Source organism: Balearica regulorum, chromosome 12 (genome assembly GCF_011004875.1).
Source record: "Balearica regulorum gibbericeps isolate bBalReg1 chromosome 12, bBalReg1.pri, whole genome shotgun sequence".
In the NCBI taxonomy this organism is placed as follows: Eukaryota; Metazoa; Chordata; class Aves; order Gruiformes; family Gruidae; genus Balearica; species Balearica regulorum.
Genome location: NC_046195.1, coordinates 19,552,187 through 19,573,597, shown reverse-complemented (window position 1 = coordinate 19,573,597; position 21,411 = coordinate 19,552,187). Strand labels below are relative to the sequence as shown.

Below are 21,411 nucleotides of genomic sequence, written 5' to 3'. Positions count from 1 at the left end.
AGCCTTGGCCGTGCCCCCTCTCCCCCAGCCTTGGCGCAGCGCATGCGTATAAAGGCGCCGTCGCTCTCCGGGATGCCCCCGTCCCTCGCTTGGCCGCCAGTGACGCACGTAGCCAGGCCCGCCCCACCAAGAAACGGCGCATGCGCTGACGCGCCTGCCCCGGTAGGGCAGGGCCGCGCGCGCCCCCCCTGCCCAGCGGCGACGTGCCGAGGGGTTGCCGGGGGCAACGGCTGCGGCGGGGCCTGCGGGCGGGCCCAGGCTCCGTGCCGAGGCCTCCCTGCCCGCCGCGGTGCCAGCCGGTCGGTACCACTGCACCCACCCGCCATGTCAGGGCCCCGCAGCCCCTACGACAGCCCGCCTCCCTCGGGGAGAAAGCGTAGGGGCAGAGCCCCGGTTCTGCCGCGCAGGCAGCAGAGCTACTTGCCCCTGTTCTCATGGCTCCGGCCGGGCACAGCTTTGCTCTTAAGGCCCAAACCCACGGCCTTGAGTTAATTAAAAGAAGTCCCAGTAAATGGTCCCTCAGCCTCTCACCCTCCATCTCTGGAGGATGCATCAGGAGTTACCACCCCCAAAGAGCCCACCTACCTCTGGCACCATCACAGAAACCACCACCACCCCTATATAGATATTTCTTTTTTATATGTCATTATTTCTGACTGGCTTTCTGTGAAAATCACTGGTCTACAAGGACATGAGCTCTGTCTTCACTTTCAGGCTAAGGTGACAGTCTACCTTGATTCCTCCTCCATCCATCTCCATCTCAACATTATCTCTGTCACAGAGTTCCCGTGAATTTTGCTTTAAGTAGAAAAGACTACTTGGGAATACATAATAAAAGACATAAAACTGGCGTCTTTCTCCTTCACAGAAGGCAGCAGCTGAAGAATGACCCAAAAATAAAATTTTGATGATAGAAAGTTACTTGCTAAAAATCATCTGTGCTCTACAGCTTCTCCAGATTTATCCTGCAAGATACCCGCAGCCTCGGAACGAAACGATGGGAGCCATTTCAAAGCACTAAATCACTGACGGATAGTGCACATCTCTGCTTCAGGACATGAGAATCAAAGGTGCTTTCTCTGGAAAACGGAAATCAGAGGGTGTTCTTTATATTTGGAAGGCTATATCATTAACTGAGTACAAAAAAAAATAGCTCCACAAATGGTTAGGAAACAGGATGCAAGAAATGATGACACAAAACACCCAACTCGCAGTGTGATAACCACACCATGGGAAAGAAAAAGGTAGATCCTCCAAGCTCATTCCCCAAAAATGAACATAAATTTCTGTTGTCTGTTTCTAAACATTTAGCTTAAATGGAAGCTGTAATTCCCATCTCACAGAAATGCTGAAGTTCAGGATTTATAATGTACAGTTTACTTGGGATTTAAATATATGGCCAGTAGATAAGTTGAACAATTTCTGAAACATCCACCTTTCATTCAAAATGGAAGTGCAAGAGTATGCACTTCTTACTGTGGGTCTAGGAAAAAGCTAGTAAGAGGTGTGAAAAACAAAGGAATAACAAAATACAAATAATTGCCATCTACTGTCGTATTTCCAAGCTGATTGTTACTGACCTATAAGAATCAGGAAGATATTTAAATACATACAGTTTTCTTACAATTCTCAACATGAACAGCGCACGTCATTGATTTTTATATGAGTGTGGTTTATTCTCTTCTTCCTCACTATACCTATCATCCATAGTATCTTTAAGGTCTATTACTAGAATCTAATGATTAATACTGTGAAATCCTCTCATGATAGCAATATACTGAAAAGATGTTAAATAAGGAGCTCAGAATTTTATCTAAGTTATAAAAGTCAGTGGGAGTCTGAGTAAGACACTGAAGCAAGGCCTGAGCAAGGACTTCTGGATATACTCATTAATTACTTTCAGTATGTAATCATATTATTCTAAGCTGGCAAAAATAGAGCAGGAAGCCAAAGAGATAAATAATTGGTTCTAATCTATCCTTTTCAATGGCACTACAAGAATAAGCATAGCATGTGTTGCTCAAGGGATTTCTGTATGTGCCTTGCAAACAATAGTTAAGGGGTATAGAGCAGCGTCTTTCCCACTGAAATGCATTCCTCCCTCTATTGAAACTCTGCCCTATGTAACAATTGAGAAAAGGAAGTGCAAAATATGGCATCCAATTGAAAGTACAGATGTTGTTTTCCATACGCGATGATGTGCTGCTACATCTGCTTCTGCAGACCCCTCTTGGGATTGCTAGTGAAAAAGAATGGGTGGCGGGGAGGTCACAGATGTTCTCACGTGTCACAATAGCATAAATGAAAAATATCACCCCTCAGGGTGACACAAAATAAAATCATACAAGAATTTACATATCAAAATGACTAAAAACACTGCACAACTTGATGGCCATGTTCTGTGTTACATTTAATTTCCAGGACAACTGCAAAGGCCAAATGCACCAAAGGATGCAAAGCTGTAGGTGATTAAGAAAAATCCACACTACAGAGAAAAAAATTATGATCTTTATAAGACTGTAGAAGCAGCAACATAACAAAGCCACAGAGAACATCACACTTCAGTGTCAGTATGACAAGTGAAAAATTATCACAAGCATCTGCTAGCATCACTCTTGACATGGAAGAGAACAACCGCTGAACACATTTCTGCCCATCTTATGTACAACCCAGAGACTGAAAAGAACCACCCAAAATTTCTCCCCTTGGCCAGATAGCAGGCAGTGTAATTTCCATCATATCCAAGGAGAAATAAACCCAGAGAAATAGCAAATATAAAGAAAAATACAGGGTGAAAAAAGACACCAGTATTCTTAATTTTAACTTAATAGCCTCACAGTTGAACAGAGTCATCATCCAGCAGTTGTTATGGCAATAAAGCTTTCCCTTGCATCTCTATTCCAGTGCATTTCCACCCACCATTTGAAGTATTTTAGAGGCACTACCACCAAAATCGTATCTCCACTAACTTTTAACTTACATTTTAGGACCTTCTCACAAAACACTCCAGAGGTGTACCATGGCTGTTCCTCAGGCCTCCTTTTAAATGTTCCTCATAATCCAGAAATCAACTTTTCATCGTGCATCCTGGAGAAAAATTCTTAATCTCATGCTTCTAAGGATGAATTTTGTATAAAAACAAAATGCTGGACTTCAAAAATTGTAGGTGAGTAGAAGATGTTATGTAGCTTTTGTATATTTGCCAAACAATTAAGTTATCTTTCATAGGGAAGGAGGGCCTAAGAACAAGCTTTTAAGAACAAGGTTTCTTCAAGTCCCAGGCCAGATTAATTCCTAACATTGTTTCGCTTACAATGGTGGAAGTACTCTATGAATGAAGATTTTGTAAAGGACTACTTATTGCAACAAAACCAAATTGTACTCTCAGCATTTCAGGATGGGAACTCATTAGAAACAAAGGATAGGAGCAGGGGGGACTCCCACCTAGGGAGCAGGAAATTGGAGAGGAGCAGATAATGGTTCCTTTCCATTACCACTTCGGGTAACCCTGTTAACCCCATAATGACCCTTTAGGACACACACAGACTTTCGCTCTCAGAAAGCTGGCTTGGAACAAACTCCCCTGCCTGTGGTTGGGAGTATTGCTGTTACACTACTACTTGGCTCTGGTGTTCCACTAAAGACAGATATAATCAAGTAAATATTTCCTTATTTTAGTTAAGTTCAAATTGCCTGACAATGTATGAATTAAATTCACTCAATCCATTTCATAAACTGCCCTCTGTAAACCACTAATATTTCCACATCGTTATATGGTACATTCAGTAATCTGATTGCCTTGGGAATATTTGTTTTTCCAGAACTTGTGGCCAAGGTACATAAGATTAGATCAGACACAGCTTGTCTAAGAATGCTGTAATGTGGGTGTACAGTATATTTTCTAGTTTTGAATTACAGGTAAAAGTTCTCCTTCGAACTTTTCCAGTCAGGGGTTCGAGCTAAGGTATCTGAAGTTGTCTGTTGCAGCATTCGGCACTTTTTGTTTTGCATTGCCGTTGGCCTTCTAATACTGGAGGATCGACATGGGAAATATTTGTATTGCATGCCTCGCTGACTGAGGCCTGATCCATACCTCAGCAAAACTTGTGATATTTTATAGGCCCTCACAATGACAGAACACAAGCCTCTCTGGGATTCACGCTCCTCTGCTGGGATTTTCTCACCATTCTGCATGTTAACATGAACCAACAGCTGGGTTTAAGAGATCTGATATAAATAGTAACATCATGCTGCGAGCAAGCTTCTTGGAAAGTAAAGAAAATACGTTATTTAATGCACTCTGACATTTGCCTTTCCTCCCCTTATTCCTAAGCTGCATTTCTGTAAACACCCGTAATGACAAATGCAAAGAAGTTGACTTCTTCAGATAGACATAACAAGTGCTGCCTTGAGCCCAGGAGATGATATCCAGAACAGCTTACCTCTCCTTAGCCAGACAGCTGGCAAATTCTGCACAGTAGGAAAAGGAGTCAGAGCATGGATGGAAATTCCTGCTTCCAGCAGCATTCAAGATTACAACCTTTGGGATTTTATTTTCATGGTTGCTCTATGTTGCTTCAGAAACTTCCTGCTTTTGCCATATCTTTCCATTCATTAAAATTGCAGCTTGCAATTAAACATTCTGACATAACATAGCTGAGATTTTTTGGCAGCAGCCTTAACCAGAGGTTTTCAGAGTTTCCTGCAGACGGCTTTAAATTTTCATATCCTCATGAATGCTTGCCACCTTCTTTTAATAACTTGAAAAAATAAGCCTCTCTTAGGAACTTCATTGTTTCTCTATTTCCCCAGCACTCATTTACTGCTTTTAGAAATGTGTCATGCACATGTATATTTATAGAGAGAGCAAAGTGTACGTATGCACAGTATAGTTTGACATCTTATAGAGAACACACAGATTGCTTAGCAGATCTAAAGAAAAATAGTTATGTTCGATATTTTCGTTATTAAAATGTATTTCGCTCTTCGGATGGTATTGTATTATTTCACCCCTCTAAAAAACCAATCATATTTAGTACATTATTCAAAAACTGCAGGCCTTCATCTGGTAATAATTTAGTAGCTTTATACATATCATATTATGAGTGTCATATATTGCAACACTAAACTATTTTTATTATTTCTATGCATCAAAGTATTTCTTAGGACAGATCTTGCCCTTTTTCCAAAGAACTAGAAATCACTTAAAAGGATTTTAAAGTTACTTGCATTTTTAAGGTGTAGGATATATTTGGAGACCTATTCAAACACTGCTTGCCATTATCTCTAATACAGATTTGAAATTGATTTAAAAGGGGGTCTTTTAATGTTCAAACTGACCTTAAAGTCTTTTTTATTCTAACATTACCTGGCAAATAAATTCTTAAAGGGATATTATCAATTTAAGAACTATGCTTTAGTCTGGAAAATTTTCCAAGAGATTAAAGAGAAAACGTCTCCTTTTTTCTATAAGTTTAATTTCTATATTTGACAGCAGTATGTGTGGTCAGCATCCCATGCTGTTAGGAAACAAAAGAAACAGAAATAGATATAGGAGACCATAATACCTGAAAAGTCTTTGAACTACTTTTTAAAGTAGATTTGAAGTTGATGGGGCCTCTTCAAGTGACAAAAGACTCCTGGAACTCTTAAAAGCCAGGTAAGTTGCTCCTGACTTGTGCAGAGCACCCTCAGCTCCCACTGCAATCAGCTAACGTTGCTCTTAAAATGTAAGTGTAAGCGTTATTTTTCCTGCATTTTATCTGCTTCACTGTAAACTCCACTGATCAAATTGCACATACAAAAAGGCACATTTTATTGCCCTGATCTTGTAAGCTTCATATACAGAGCCCACAATGGCTCTGCATGTTCTGTTATAATGTACAAGAAATAACAAATAAACTTTTAAAGCAGTTAATTTATGAAATAAAGTTTCATTCTTAAACTTGGGCAGTTTACAAGGTGCATTTTGGGTCTTTTATAATGGTGTCCAGACTCCTGAGTACAAGTATGTCATTGGTGTATTTCCCATTGATTTCGTTGAGGGTACAGTAGCACCACTGGTCTGTGTCCCACAGGATAAACAACAGACATCAACTTCCCTGCTCCCTCTGACACTTTCAGGTAAAGGCAAAAATGCCATTGGTCCTCTGTCGGAGGTTTGCTTTGCTTTGGAAAACAAGCCGTAAAAATTCAACCAGAGTGTTAGTGTGGATCAACTGGTGTGCTTTTCCGAGTTCTGTATCTGAACAGGCATTTGTTAAGGGGTTTATGGTTTTCTTGGCTGCGATTTAGGATTATTGCATACTTTCTCAACCCTTTACTAAAAATATGCTCAGTTCTAACCATGAAATGTGGCAGCACATTTGTTGTAATCTCTGAGGATGGCTTCTTATCTGTCAAACGGTTTAGAAGACAAACTGGCACTGAGACAACTCACCTGTTTGCTATGGTTACTTGATGATAAACTACTTCACAGACCCTGCTGTTGCATCTAGGACAAGTGTTTTAACACAGAGCTATGATACACATGTAAAACAGGTCACCCCACGCTAAAATGCCATTTCATTTCCAAGCCAAGCCAGCTGGCTTTGGACAGAAAGTTCTTTTCTACTTGCGTGGGCAAACTTTATCACCTTCCCATCCTTTTTCTCTTGCTGTCACATTACTGCAGAGGTGGCGGTGGCTGATAGCAGAGTGAAAAGCAGCGTTCAAAATCTGTCCATGTTAGTCAAGATAATAACGCCTGGTCCTGAAGCCATGTGTTGAATCAGTCCACATGATCTCACAACCTAATGAAATACCCTTCCTTTCATTATATGGAAGTAGAGAAAGATTAACTGAGATTGAATTGAAATTGTTGAATAAAAAGGAAAAGCATCCAAAGTTTTCATGTTTGATCCTGTGTTTCCTTGGCCTCAGTCATAGTTTGAAATGGTCTGGACTCATTCTGGGTTTAGAACTTTTGTATTTCTAGTTTCACTTTAGCAAATCCTGTTGTGTTCCTCGTTGGAAAGAAGCAAATTTCTTCTTAGCTCTCCCACAGGGTGGAGTAAGAAAACTAGTGTTATCTGGGAGGAAAACTGAAAGTTTGGGATTGTTGGGTTTCTTTTCTTGTTCGTCTTGGGGTTCCTTTTCTCAATGGCTTTTAAGAAAGATGCAAGTTCATCTTTAAATTAGACTCTAAAATGAAGCGTCTTCAAACTTCTCCATAAAATACTGCTCTATGAAGCCAATGGAAAGTCTCTTATTAATTCAAAGACTTAACCTGCAAAACTGCACCACCTAAGCAAGGAGTAAAATACACAATAGGTATAGTTTAACTGGCATAGAAGTGGTTTAAATCTGTTTTATTACCCTTTAGCCAAGCTGAATTGTTCTAAACCAGGTTAAGACCATTTCTGCAATGGAAACCAGGCTCTGAATTTACCATGCCTTAGCTATACCTTCCCCCTGGGTAAAAGAGGACGAGGCTACCTCAAATCACCTAGCATTTCATGCAGGTATGCACATGGAAAAAAGCTGACACATGAAGACTTGTCATCCCACACTAATTTGTCCATGTGTCCATATTCATAGTTACACTTGTTTATGTAACACCAGTTTAAAAATGATACTTTTAGGGTCTGAATAGATGAATGAGTGATCTCATTCACGTCCTGTCATGCTTGACAACTTACCATGCATCAGCTGAGCCGTGGTAATTGACCATGTGTGTTTGCTCTTAGCCTGTGGCGATCTCGGATGGAAGAAACCAGTTTAGATTTTTCTTTTTCTTGGCCCTGAGGTTAAGCTGACACATCGAACCTCACGTTTGCTGCAGGGTAAAGAAAGGCACACTGCAGTTACCGTGCCTCAACCGATGTGCAGTAACTCGTTAAGTTGCTGGAACTGGACAGCATGCCTGAGCTGTTGGTTAAAATGGGATAATTGAGGGCATAAATCAGGTGTTAGTTCAGTTCAGTGCAAGTCAATTAGGAATGGATTTAAGGTAAATTGACACAAATCACTCTTAGTCCAGAATAAAAGTGGCTGCCCAGCACTAGCTTAACTAAATCCAATACAGCTTAATCTAACATAAATGGAAAGACTTTTAACTAGCCATAAAAAGCCAAAAATCTTATGTCCAGTGCTGTACATTGCCTAGGGCATGTGCATTCACTTCAAGCAACAAATACAATTGGACATATAAACAAGGAAAGTGAGCCAAATTCACAGCTACCTCTGCAGACAATGTAGAGAGAAGGACAGTATTGCTGTGAAAGCAGCAATACCTTCTCTGGCTCTCCCAGCAGATTTGGTACACTCTATCGTTTTCAGCTGTAAACTGCTGAAGGTAGGAATGAATATTCTGCTTTGCCTCAGAAATGTGCACTCTGCCACCATTTCATAACAAGTATGTAACAATGCTAACGTGATCCTGGTAAAAGTCAATTGTGAGGAAACATGAAACAGCTGAGTTTGTTTTCATTCCTTGAGCTTGATGAAAAGCATTAAGGATCAGAAGATGATCTAGATACTGAAAAGTAAATCTAGGTTTCATAAATTTTAATAAAGGAAGTGTTATTAGTAATCCAATCTAGCAGAATAATCCATAATGAATAAAAAGCAAATAAAGCTTGATTTTCTCAAATAGCTTCACCCTTCATCTCTAGAAACTGTTACTGAAATTAGGGAAGCATAGTTGGGATTAGTCATATACGGACAATTTCTGAAATCCTTTACCAATGGGAGATGGAATCGAATGAAGGAATTTGCCCCCCTAGTTCCCATTTCCTGTCTTGAGTTATCTCTTCTAAGAAATTCTTTTATGGAGAATGTCCATGGGAAACTAGTCTGAATTCTTTGTCTTGTGTGAGACTCTGTTATAGATCAGCATCCCACTGGGGAGGATACAAGATGCATACGCACAATAAAATGATAGTCTTGCCCCTACAACATGCTATGCAGTCCTAGCAGCAGGCTGTGCTTCATTTATTCCCATGAGGCTGTTGAGAACCAGTAAGGAGTTGTCGTATAGCCTGTGGGAAGAAACATGGCCCTTTCTCATGGTGCTTACTTGGCTCATCCATCCAAGGTAAAAGTACTTTGTCCTCCATGCTCTGGGACATGTGCTTACAGCCCCTTTGCCAAAACGTGAATTTTGTTCACTGGGGTTTTTCCCCCCCTCACTCCAAACAGCACTGTATGCACGTTGTACAGTTGCAGCAGACCACACATTTTGAAGACAGGAAAAAAATAAGCATATTATTATCAGGATAATTGAGTGTTGGAAAGAAAGTTGCCTCCAGCACTTTGTCCAGATTAAAATCTCAATCAGTACCATTATGTGGGAAGTATCTGCAGTGACACGTGCAGGCTATGCATCTCAGTCAGCAATCGGCCTACAGCATTTGCAGAAGCTTTAGCAATTTCTTTAATGACCCTTACAAGTCCTCCATTTATTCAAAAGCTGAAATGCTAGTCTATGTGGGACAGAAACTTCTAAAACAGCAGATTGAAGTACTCGATGTAAATTGAGCAATTTCTGTTAACACATGTCGACTAAACCAGAGCTGCCAATCAGCCAAGCTGCTGCTCTGTGACAACAAACATCTGAGGTACTGGAGCTTGAAGTTAATCGAAGTTATTTATTTTATCATGCAGAACACTAAGCCATGAGCCGTTGCTCTCACACACATAGTTTTCATCTTTCCCCTCAACCAGAGCATACATGCGTTCTTCAGAAGAAAACAAATGCTATGTACTTAGCCTTAATATTAACCTTAAAAATTCAGCTATTAGAGTCGATGTTTATTCTGCCTCTAGTACCAAATTATGCACGCAAGCATAATTTGGGGATCACTGAAGGAAGAAAACCTAAACCACAGCTATTGTTCATTCGAGACCAAGCAATTTTGTTTGGATCATCAGGAAGTAACCACGAACATAAGAACTGTAGCTAATACTGTTTCCCTCTCATCGTGTTAGTGATCTGAAACTTTCCTTCACACAATTCTTATTTTTAAAGTGGTTCAATGGAAGAGTAACTAGTTTTAGAGTGCATGCTATAAGAGTCAGAATTGAGGGAACTAGCAATAGCAAGCAAAGCAAAGCCATTTCCCCAGCACCATTTCTATACCCTACCACCAGTTGTTTTTTTTTTTTTTCTGGTGCACGTTTTTCTTCCTTCATCATGAAGAGTGAAATTATCATTTACACTGCTGTAAATTTGGACCAGTTCCACTGACTGTTGATAGTCATTGCCTCCAAATGCCCCGGGGGTGCATGTTATACTGCATGCTCTGTGGTGCTCCTTCTAAACAATGTATAGCTGATCCCTTTCTTCATGCCAGCTTGCTTGTGAGCCATGCGGCAGTGTAACGGTTCCAACTTCCTTCTGTGTCCTGAAGATTTTGGCTTGAGTCTTGCTTGTTTGCCATGAGAAGGTTCCAAAATAAGAAACACATTCACTCCTGCTCCCTTCTCTTCACATGATTACATTTATTCTTTCTTTTAGTACTTTCCTCTCATCACAAGGCTGGGAGTATACAGTGTCTTACTGCTCATAGAAAACATAATTTATGTACTGTCCCAAAGATTTGCTCATATTTGAGCTTTTCTTGACCGATCTGACTTTATAGCCTATAGCTTTAGGTGCAGCTGATGATTCCCTTTTTTCCCCTCATTGCTTTGGTTCGTTAGTTTTGGCACTGCTGACACAGTGCATTTCAAAAGGCATCTTTCCTGTGGGCTCTGTTTACTCATTAATGTGGCTAAGTGTCATCTGAAGTCCTGGGTGACAGCTCGCTTTGCTTTTTATTGTGGCATTCCCATATATGATTTATTTTATCTGAAGGAAAGCACAGTTACATCTGTAGGAAAGTGAAGAAGAGTCATGGGAAAAGGAGAGTTGTTGGAGTTCTGGCTGTGAGAGGGACTGGGGAACTTGACATTTAGGTTCCTGCACAAGCTGTAATTTCCAACTAAATAGCTCAGGCACTTACAGAGCTTCACTTCAGCCCCAGCTGTGTGCTAAGTGCAACCAACATGTCTCTTAAAAGCTGCTCACAGCAACCTGACTTGATGTGACTGTTTTGTTTTCAGTAAAAGGCAGAGGAAAAAAGTTGCTTTGGTAAAGTGGCTGATAGCCCACATGAACTGGATTGGAATATTTCATCCAGGCCACTCAGAAGTGAACCAGAGTAGCTGGGAAAATGGCAGATGAATCTGACAGCTTGCAAATAAAGTTTTACTGGAAACATTGCACACTGAGTTGATGTCTGTGTAGCTTCTGGTACTGAATTATTGGTACAATCTCAGTTCTTCCCAATGAATCACATTTTCCTCAGTTCAGGATTAATCAACATGTCATTTAGAAGTATTCTCAGACAATAAGCACTATGATATGGATGTCAAACTATTTTAGGTCAGACTGTTTTCTATTTTTAGCTTATCTATTCCGTTATAGGACTAATGCCTCAAATTCAGAAAAGGCAAGTGTCACAAGATCTGAGCAAAATCCTGACTGTGTGGAGAGTCAGAATGAGTTGTGCGCTTGACCCCAGTAGGGCCAGGATTTCACCTGATGGGTCTGTTTTAATTAAAGCTTCTTCCTGTTCAAATTGTAGTTCTATCCCTCAGTAACTGAGGCAGTTACTCAAATTCCTGCTTTTATAATGCTTTAATGTTCCAGAAATGTTGCAGATGGCGGAACATAAGAGCAAGAGAGGGGGGCTACATGTTTTGAGTGAAAGGTAGAAAAGGTCCCTGACTCACTGCACCACGATACTGCCTAGTACACAGTATACTGCATTCTTAGTTTTTGCTGTGGATCCTTATTCTAAGATAAGCAAGATTGAGTTTTGTATATGTACTTACATATAAACGTACCTGCTTTCTTGTATTATACATAGCATGTGTACATATGCACATAGATGTACATACAAACACAGAGTGCTACCTTCATTAATGTTAAATAATACTACATGGTGAAATTTTTTAAGTGACGTAGTCTTCAAAATTAAGGCAATGAAAAATTTTAGGAGGAAAAAACCAGCAAAGATATCCATCCAAAATGGAGACAGCCTTTCTTCTTAGTTAAGAGTTGGACTGCACAAACACATTACATGTGCACGTACACCTTCATGGCTCAGAACTCAATGTGGGCAATCAGGTGTCACATTATACAGCTCCCGCAGAAACTCTCAGAGCCAGCAAAGACTGAATTCAAACCCTCTCTGTCCGTAACAAGTCATTGTCATCCGAACTCTGGGTATGCCTACAACAGGGATAGCCAACCGGAGACCCACAGAATTTGGATCAAGCCCACAAAGCAGTTTTCCTTGGCCACTGAAGCTGGCTGGCTCTCAGGCCAGCCATGGGGTGTTGCTGTTTGTGCTTGGGGCAGGATGCACAGTAATCGTGTCTGCCTGATCTCCATGGGATCAGCTCACCTGCCCTAACTGATAATAAGAAATGGCTTTCCAAATCCTATGCGAGTTGGCTATCCTTGTTGACATGCTTTTCTGCATGCAGATGAAATGTTGCTTTACTTGTGGTCTGAGCTGGCCAGAGCCCTAAACCCAAGCTAATATCCTGCCTCTCAGCAGGCCACAGTAATTTGGGCATGTAGCACATTAGCTGCAGCTACATGGCTTCTGGTTCTCTTGGACAGTGGCCAGAGTAAGCTCGTATCTGCCTTCAAAAGACCATGTAGACATCGCTTATGTAGCTGGTAGTCAGAAGACCTATGACAGGAGTGGAAAAATACTGCTCCTGCACAGTGGAAAGCAGGAGCGTACCTTGTGCTTTACAATCTCTCAGTGCCTTTTCCAAGTCCTGGGGATCTTCATTTCTGACCAAGATTGCAGACTCTGACTCGTTAGGCCTAAAAAGTCAGCAAGTTCTGCCTCTGCCAGTGTATGCCAAACATACGAATGCCCACGCAGCATATCATGAAGTACCTGCCTACCCGAGATGGGATCACTCTCAAAACCCTGCCTAATTTCTCGTATTAAGTTTCCTAATCTCCAGGCTATCATTCCTTTTTAAACTGCCCCATTGATTTAGTAGCGTATTTAAAAAGAGCATTAAAATTATTCCCCCTCTGCAGCACTGCTCTGGTTCATTAATTACTTCACATTACCAACATAAAACTTGTAAAGCGAAAGAAAATTGCAGCACTGACTTGCAATTGCTATCACATTTTCTGATCCCAGTGTCAGGGACTGGCTGTACTCTGCAGTTACAGCCCCTGCCCTCAACGCTCGCTGCACAAACACACTTGGAGTCATTTGCTGCTTTGAAAATAATTACACCACCACACACATTGTGTATTAGGGCTCTTTACACTTCGCTCATAAGAAATCTGTTTCAAGCTGTAACAACCAGAGTGTGAATCAGCTTTTAGAGTAATTTTGGATTCTTTTTAGACATTTTCTTTCTCTACTGTCAGAGAAGGAAAAAGCCATGTGGTCCTCTGGTCCCTTTCTCCAGCCATGCGGGATTACTCTCCTGTGTACACAAGCAATAAAGAGATATATTTTCTTTTAGCAATCTGCAGATACTGCAGAATAAGTGATGGCTCTCCTCATCTGTTAAGCTGTACAAACTGGACAGGAGATCACAAGCATCAGAACCACACCCTGACTGATTGTACTTAACTTCAATCCACAGCGGAGGTGGGTGGCACCTCTCCCAGGTGGCACGCTCCGAAATCTGGCTCCAAGGGGTCTGTGTGCCGCGTTGGGAGCAGCAGTGCGGAGAGCACCTGAGCCTTGACCCTGTGGCGGAGGGAACACAAACAGGTATTGAAGACTCCGGTGCATAGCCCGGCTGTAGGCTGAGCCACTGCCCCACGTCCAGCCCATGCACCAGGGGATTCTCCTCTCCAGCTGCTGCAGGGATCCTCTGCAGAAACACCAGCTACTCAGGCTGTGCTTGCCAGCGTTACTTTGCCTCTCACTTCAGTTTTCCATGGTCTCCAGCTTCTTCCCTTTTACATCTCATTCTCTAACCGGGGAGCTTGCAGAGTACAGTTGCGTATCAATTGACTGTATCTCGGTTAGCAGAAAGGCAACAGCAGAGCGATCATCTTCCCAATGAGTCAGTGCTTCTTGCTGGAGGATGCGTGACTCACCCATCCCCACACCGACTGCCTCCCCCCCGCATCGCTCTGCCTCACCTCCAGCCTCTCCTATTCCAATCCCACCTTTACAAAACACATCCTTATTTATTAGTCCTTCCTGCCATTACCTTCTTTGCTAGAACATGATTTGAGACAGGGAAAACTCCACAGTACTCCTGTTTTCATATCAGAAAAAAGTGTTACTTGTTTTCACCACTCAGGTATGTGTCTCCCGGTCCCTCTGGACATGCATGCAAGCTGTGCAGCCACAAGCCTGCCTGCAAAGTAAGTGACTTTCAAGTGAGGCCTATTAGAAACAGCAATTCCCTGCTCTAATACATTTGTTCTGGGCCACAGGTAAGATCCCAGTGTTCTTCAGCTTCTCCCCACCCCATTGTTATGATTTCTCAGGGGTGTTTCTGTTAAGAACCCACTCCACTAAGTAGTTACAAGCCTGGATTAAGGAGAAGCAGTAACTGCTGATTGAACCAAGAGAAGAATCAATGAGCCAGCGTTAGAAATCAAGGAAGAGTACTACTCCCCCCATCAGTTCCAGTGCAATGGTGTTCACTTTTTGCTTCCTGACTTTTACAGAGGGCTAGTTATTCTCATCTTACCCCACTGGGCTAATTTTCTTCTGAGAAACAAAGTACTGGCTGCTCAGGATCACACCAGGAAGCATAAAAAGTGCCTGGATTTTATGCCATAGGAAGGACAACCAGCTGTAATACAGAAATGGTGACAGGAGAAGCTAGTGGCCTTACAAAGGGAAGAAAGTCGGGGGGTGGGAGGGTGTTGCCTTTTCGGACCTGCAGAAAATAATAGGATACAACTTTTGGAAATACCACCTCATGGATTAGTGCTGGGTGCCAGATTTGCAACGAAAACATGCCAACCACGGACACCAGCCCAAGCAGGGCTACAGTTAGCAGCCACCAGCAGCGAGTATCATTTACACCTGCTGGGTGGAGTGGGAGGAAGAGTGCTTACCCTTTTGCAATGGGGTCTTTAATGGCTGCACTTATCTGGAAAGAGGTCCAGCAAGAGTTCAAGCTCTGCTTGGGGCCTCTAAGTGTGACTGCCATGCAGGCAGTAACTGCAACATTTGCTCAGTAACAAAGGCAATTCCTCCACAGGGAAGGACTTGCCCTGCCTCCGCCCACGCTGTGTTTTCCCAGGAAAAGAGACAGCTCAGCATCCCATGCTCTTCAGAACATAATATATTTTTCTGGCAATAATCACACCTTGCCATCATTAATAGCAAAACTTGACGTTAACCAGACAGGCCTTGTTTCTCTAGAAAATCATCAGAAAATGGCTAAAAAGCAAAACCCAAGCACATTTGTGTGACTTCACAGTGAGACTTTGCATCAGCCTGAGCTGGACTGCTCAAGGGGTTCCAGCATGTACCCCAACACCAGACAGGACAGACCCTGCTGGGTGAGGAATCCGTAAGAGAACAAAAGCCACAAGATCAGTTTATCCATCCCCAAAGTTGGACAGTGGTTGCAAGGAGAAGGCATTTGGTAGATGGAGTGATTCAGAGAAAATTCCTCATCTTTTTAAAACTGTCCCTGCCCAATGGAAATGCCAAACGGGTAGCAATTCTGCTTGCTTCTCCTTTGCAGTGAAATCTCTTGCCTGGAGCTGATTGGGATTAACTAGTTACAGGGCAGCATGCATGACACATCTTTGCCACAGCTTAAGCGAACAGAGAGTGCACTCCTTGGGGCAATCCCTGCCTCTCCCTCAATCTTGTACAACACCACGCACACACAAAATAAGGCACAGTATAAATAACAGCTCTGTCTCCCTCCTGCTCTAAAATGCAAGTAGTTTAAAACAGAAGCCTTTCTTACAGGGAAGAGCAGAAAGCCAGTGTTTTGAAGCCACTTTCTTCTCACTTGTTAACATTAAGCCCAGCCTTCTGCTCATAAATAATGCATATGGCCTCTTTTTGCTCAATTACATAGTAGTGTCAGATTCCACACTCTGCCTTCCCAGAGTCACTTTCTGTCTCTTCTGGAGACAGCAAGGCCCACTTGGATGTCTGCAGCAGCCACAGACTCATTAGACTTGAAGAGGATCCTCTCCGTACCCAGTTAAAAGACACACAACACCTTTGTCTTGGAGTTTTGGTAATTATCCCTTGGTGGACTGAAATGCTGGGTGGCAGTGTGTTTACAGTAAATAGGGTTTGCTTTATCCCAGCATTCGTGGCACAGATTCTAAATATGCTCCAGGATGCAAAGATGAGATGGGTAAGGGGGTTGCTGCATAGCTCATGAGCTGGAGTGCACACAGATCTGAGAAGAGAGGGATTAAGGCAATGCTCCTGCAGGCTTAGCAGAGACACAGAAAAATCATGGGGAATTCAGTTTGTCAGGTGAGTCAAAGATGAGAAAACAAAAGAAAACAACTCCTCTTCTCCTGCCCACCATCTTTTCTGATTGATTTAAACTTAACTTGTTGAGATGAGAAGCCAAGATTTCTCCTTTGCTATCAACAGCTTGCTGTCTATAGATACCGACTCATTACAGAGAGGCTGCCTGCTTTTATGCCTTAAACAAGGCAGCCAGAAAACGTTAGACTTAAGTATTGCATGTTATAGATTGACAACATTTAAAACCTAGATGGCCAAGCTACTGATATAATTTCCATACTCATTAACCATGACATCTCCAGTTCTCCCCCACAGCATTCTGTCAGATTCAGCCAGACCAAAAACCTGTCTTAGCTGCCAGAAATCATTTCTTTACTCCTCCATGGATTGGCATCGCCTGAATGTACTCTTACCCCTCAGAGCAGAAGTTTATAGAAATCTCTTTCCTATTTCCCAGCTGTGCATCTTGCCTTCCCTGCACACACACACGGTCTATTAGCTGTCCACAGCTATGCCTGTCTAGCTGGCAAGCTGCCTGTTCACAAGCTGCTCCAACAATTGCCCTTGAGCATAAGCCAGTGCCAAGTCCCCTCTCAGGAGTTCATGCTCCGTGCTAGCACTAACACGATTGTACTGATGGCTTTGCCCCACGCGCTGCTGACAATGACCTCTCACGGACCCCAGGTTTGCTGATGGCAACAAGCTCCTGAGTATTTTCCAGGCTAGTATTTGCCAGGTTGTATTGTCAGAGCCGTCTCGCAGACCAGCAATCTGTCAATAGCAGAGTTAGGCTTACAAATGCAGCGTGACACAGGAATCTAGGGCTCTCGTAGTCCTTAAGATGAAAGACTGTTTCACACATGATGTGACACTGGAGAACAAGCACAGCCACAGAGGCAAAAGGTGGGTGCTGGGCTCATCCAGTAAACCTTATGCAGGCATTTTGAAATGGTAGAAGTTGAACTGGTGGGCACTAAAAGGGCAAGCAAAAGCATTTCCAAATAACTTTTTATACAAGGAGAGTAACGCTACCCACTAACAAATCCTGTCTGTGAACAGGAAGCAGCTTACAGGGCTCCTGCACGCAGCCAGGGTGAATGCCGAAGCGTCAGAGGGTGGATCGCCTCACCTTCACAGCTGAAGTACCATTTGCTTTGTAAAAAAACCCCATATTGACTGAGAAAGAAAAGAAAGGAAGAAATATAATACTGTACCCTCCAGCCTAGGGTATTCACCTGTAAAAAGGCGTAACTAAATTCTGGTCCTGACACTGCAAACGTGTAATTATTGTCACCAAGTGCAACAGCATCAACAGGAAAAAATGTTCTCAGCCACCTTGTATCTCTCGGGAGAACAAATCATGTCAGCCTGTACAGTCAGCATTGCCACAACACATACGCCAGGCTATCGGGATGCCTGAGGTGAAGCTCTTGCTACTGCTGTGTTGCCTCACAAGGCATGTTCCTGGCATAAGAGGAGCAATATATTAATGGCACATATATCACGTACCATTGATAACTGCTGGCCATCCCCCACACAGGCTCATCGTAGGTCAAATTACTTTAGCCAGTGTCAACGTACTCCGCTCACGTTCAACAGGAAATAGTAAAAAGATGCTTTGCTTTACATTCTAAAGCTGGAAGAGTGAAAATACAGATGCACCTTAAAAATTATGCTTGAATATGAAAATGCTCCAAATGCTTCAGATTGAAGCTGCTCAAAGGAACAAAGAAGAAGTCTTTCTGACAGACTCAGAACCCAGTCAGGAACAATGGGGCTTAGATTTAAAACACAACCCAGAACTGAGTTCTTGCAGTTCCTGGAAAATATGAGTACTGGACTGGTGCATTTTTTTATTCACTATTATTATCTCCCATAGACATTCATCCTGATCTTAACATCTTTATTGTCCACATCAAGCAAGCTTCCTCTCAAACAGAAATGAATGTTCCAGTAAATTTCCTTAGACAAAAACATAAAAATAAAAGAGACCCCTTTATAACTTTTTAAAAAACATACACTTCATGTTTTGATTCAAAGTGCTCTTTGTTTCAGTAAGTATAAATACTGAATTTTACAAAGAAAAAAAAAAGCAAAAGTGAGAGAAAGAAAACTTCTCTCATCCACGGGTTAAATAACAATTGCAGTCTTAGTTCCAGACTGAGTACACTGAGAAGCAAATACTAGGTAAAGTCAGGGTTGTTATTTTGCCTCAAGGACAACAGATCTTTGTCCTGAACCCTGCAGTCAATACCTATAAATATTCTGAATGTTGTCATAAAATTTTGAAAAACCTCTCTATCAGGGACACAAATGTAAGACCTTCTGCTTTAAAATCATAGCAGAGTTAAGTTAGAAGCTACAATTGACTTCTTAGAAATGTAAGACAATCGTTTTGCATGCTATTCATCTGATGTAAAAGATCTTTTTGTCTGCACTAGTCTTAAATCCTTTTAGCTGAACTCGTCAGCAGTGGGGACAGGGAGAGCAGTATTATCTTAAAGCCCTCTGCGTGCCATGCCCCCCTCTACACGGAGAGTTAGACCCTGTCCCAGAAAGAGAGTGATGGCCAGAGCATGGGTAAAGGCTACTGCCCCCGGCCACAGGCACCTCTGAGCCCTCCATGCCTCGTCTTTAAATGAGGCCAAATAAATCAACCCTCCTGCAAAAATATTTTGTGACCTCTGGTGAGAGATGCAGTATAAATCCACATGAACATTTCCTTTTATAATCAGTAAATACTCTTGGATTGGTTGAAATTGTTCCTGCCACTGATATCGCGGATCTCTGAAGAGATAAACACGAGCTGATTGATGACTTGTCTGCAGGATCTATTTCAACCACCCCCAGGCAGGATATTTTCCATGCGGGTAATAATAAATCTTACTATTGAATGTCATCAAATGAAAGCAAATTATGGTAAAAATAGGCACAGTTATGTATTTCTTATTATATAATATTAAAGAAGATTTTTCAAAGATTGGAGGAACTTTCATTTGCATGCACAATTTTTTGTAATGTAATCCTTTTGCCTGCTTTTAATATATATATTTTAAAAGCCTTGTACAGTCAAGCAATATAAAGAGACTATATCCTCAAAATAGCCCTTTGTGTAGTCAGGTCTGGAAGGTAAGTTTCTCATCACAACTGAGACTGAAATAAGAACAACTTCCATTCTCCACAAATACCAGGGTTGCCTTTTACTACCACTTTTTATGTGATATTTTCAGGTATCACTGGTACTATTTTATACATTTTATTTGCAAAGGAAGCAAATGGCATCCTTTCTTGTCAGTTAATAGGAAAGGTTTGAGGAGAGAGCTGTCAGTCACTCTTATTGCTCCTAATTCTTTTCTAAAAACGAGTGTAGAGTTCCAGGGAAAAGTTCTACCTTCATAATGAGAACAGCATTGAAAATGCTCATGCCACATTATTTGTGCCAAGCTCAGAAATAAAGATCTATGCAACTTTCTAGGACCTGTTACATACAATAAAGCCAATGCTTTTTACCAGGACGTCTATGCTGCAGAGGAAGGAAAATGCGCAAATCCAAATCTCACATTCAAGATGTAAGCATAAGAGCGAGCTGTGAAGACAAGATTACAGGTGGTCCACTTACCGAATATTGTATTTCACCATCATATTATCTGCACAGTATCAAAAAATCTTTGTCCCCAAATGCAATAAACCAGACAGAGAAAATGTGGAAATACAGGAAAAGGACTGGAAAGAATAACTCATCTGAGGCAGCATTTTCCTGCTATCTCTGTCCTCAGTCTATGGAGGCCAGGGAGAGTTCGGGCTACAGAGCTTGGGAGAAAAGCGACAGTGAAAGAAGCAACTTGTGGGAGAAGTAACAACTTGGTAGATATGCCCTGTGTGATCTCTCCTCTATGCAAAATCCGCTGCTCCATTCTGGGTGAAATTTGTGCAGAGCAAAGATGGTGAGGAGGAAAAGAGGAGGAGAATAGAACAGAGATGGGAGAGCTATGTAACTTGAAGGGAACTTGGCTCCCTTAGGGACCAGATAGACTGTTGGATATAGCCAGCAGGACATGTGGGTGATTTTTAGAAGGACTGGGGAGAGCCAGGCAGTTTAGAGGCCATGGAAGAAGAGACTGGTACTGACAAAATGCGACACAACCATGGATCTCTTGAATGGAACAGCAACTCATCACATAGTCAATTTGACATTAATTTAGGGGTTTAGACTACATGGTTAATACAATAAACAACAGGAATGAAGTGGCTTAGAGAAAGGGATTGCAATTCTTGTGATTTTATTGGCCTTCAGGCTGCCATGGAAAGTCATCTTTTCCATAGCTGAAATGTGGCCTGATATGAATACCCAAATCAAAATTTCTAGTCTTTCTTGTTATAATTCAAGCAGCTGTTTTAGCACTCAGGTGATTTCTAGCAACATGAATATAGGTTGAGCTTCCTTGGAAGGGGACTTTTTACTCCTTAAACTGGTTTGAGCCTACAGACTGTCATGAGGAGCACAGACTATACCAGGTGAGCTTAGAGTCTTGTTACTAAAGAGCATCATGTGCCATAGCTTGAAAGAAGGCACTAAATTAACCCCCTAAGGCCGATTCTCCTCTGCCATTTAGTCATTAGTTTTGTGCACCTGAATCGTAAGAAAGAACCTTGATGTTTGTAATAGAGCTGAGAGAAGCTTCCCAAAACTCTCCATGGACCACAAAATACCTCTTGGAGGTAAACCTGTCAACTCAAAACTGGCCACAGGAAAGATAAAAAGACACCATCTGCAAGGGTGGAGAAAAGAGGTGCTGAGTTCTCTTACATAGCAAGACCATCTTCTATTTATTTTTCTATATATATTTATATATATAAATCAACAAAGTATTGGTGTTTTCCAGGGCTGGGCTGCTTGCACACACTGCTGGTGGGACAGGAT

General features: G+C 41.9%; 1 long non-coding RNA gene across 2 annotated transcripts; it reads right to left on the bottom strand.

Annotated features, from left to right (window-relative positions):
* Positions 1-1,651: 1,651 nt before the first annotated feature.
* LOC142603427 (uncharacterized) lies at positions 1,652-17,886 on the bottom strand. 2 transcript variants are annotated; one of them, XR_012837355.1, is made up of 4 exons: positions 17,726-17,886; positions 17,562-17,642; positions 7,680-7,816; positions 1,652-7,284 (listed from the first exon to the last, which is right to left on the bottom strand). It is a non-coding gene; the product is annotated as an uncharacterized LOC142603427 (long non-coding RNA). The 2 variants fall into 2 exon arrangements; XR_012837354.1 differs by lacking the exon at positions 17,562-17,642 and having other exon boundaries at positions 7,680-13,763; positions 17,726-17,870.
* Positions 17,887-21,411: the final 3,525 nt, after the last annotated feature.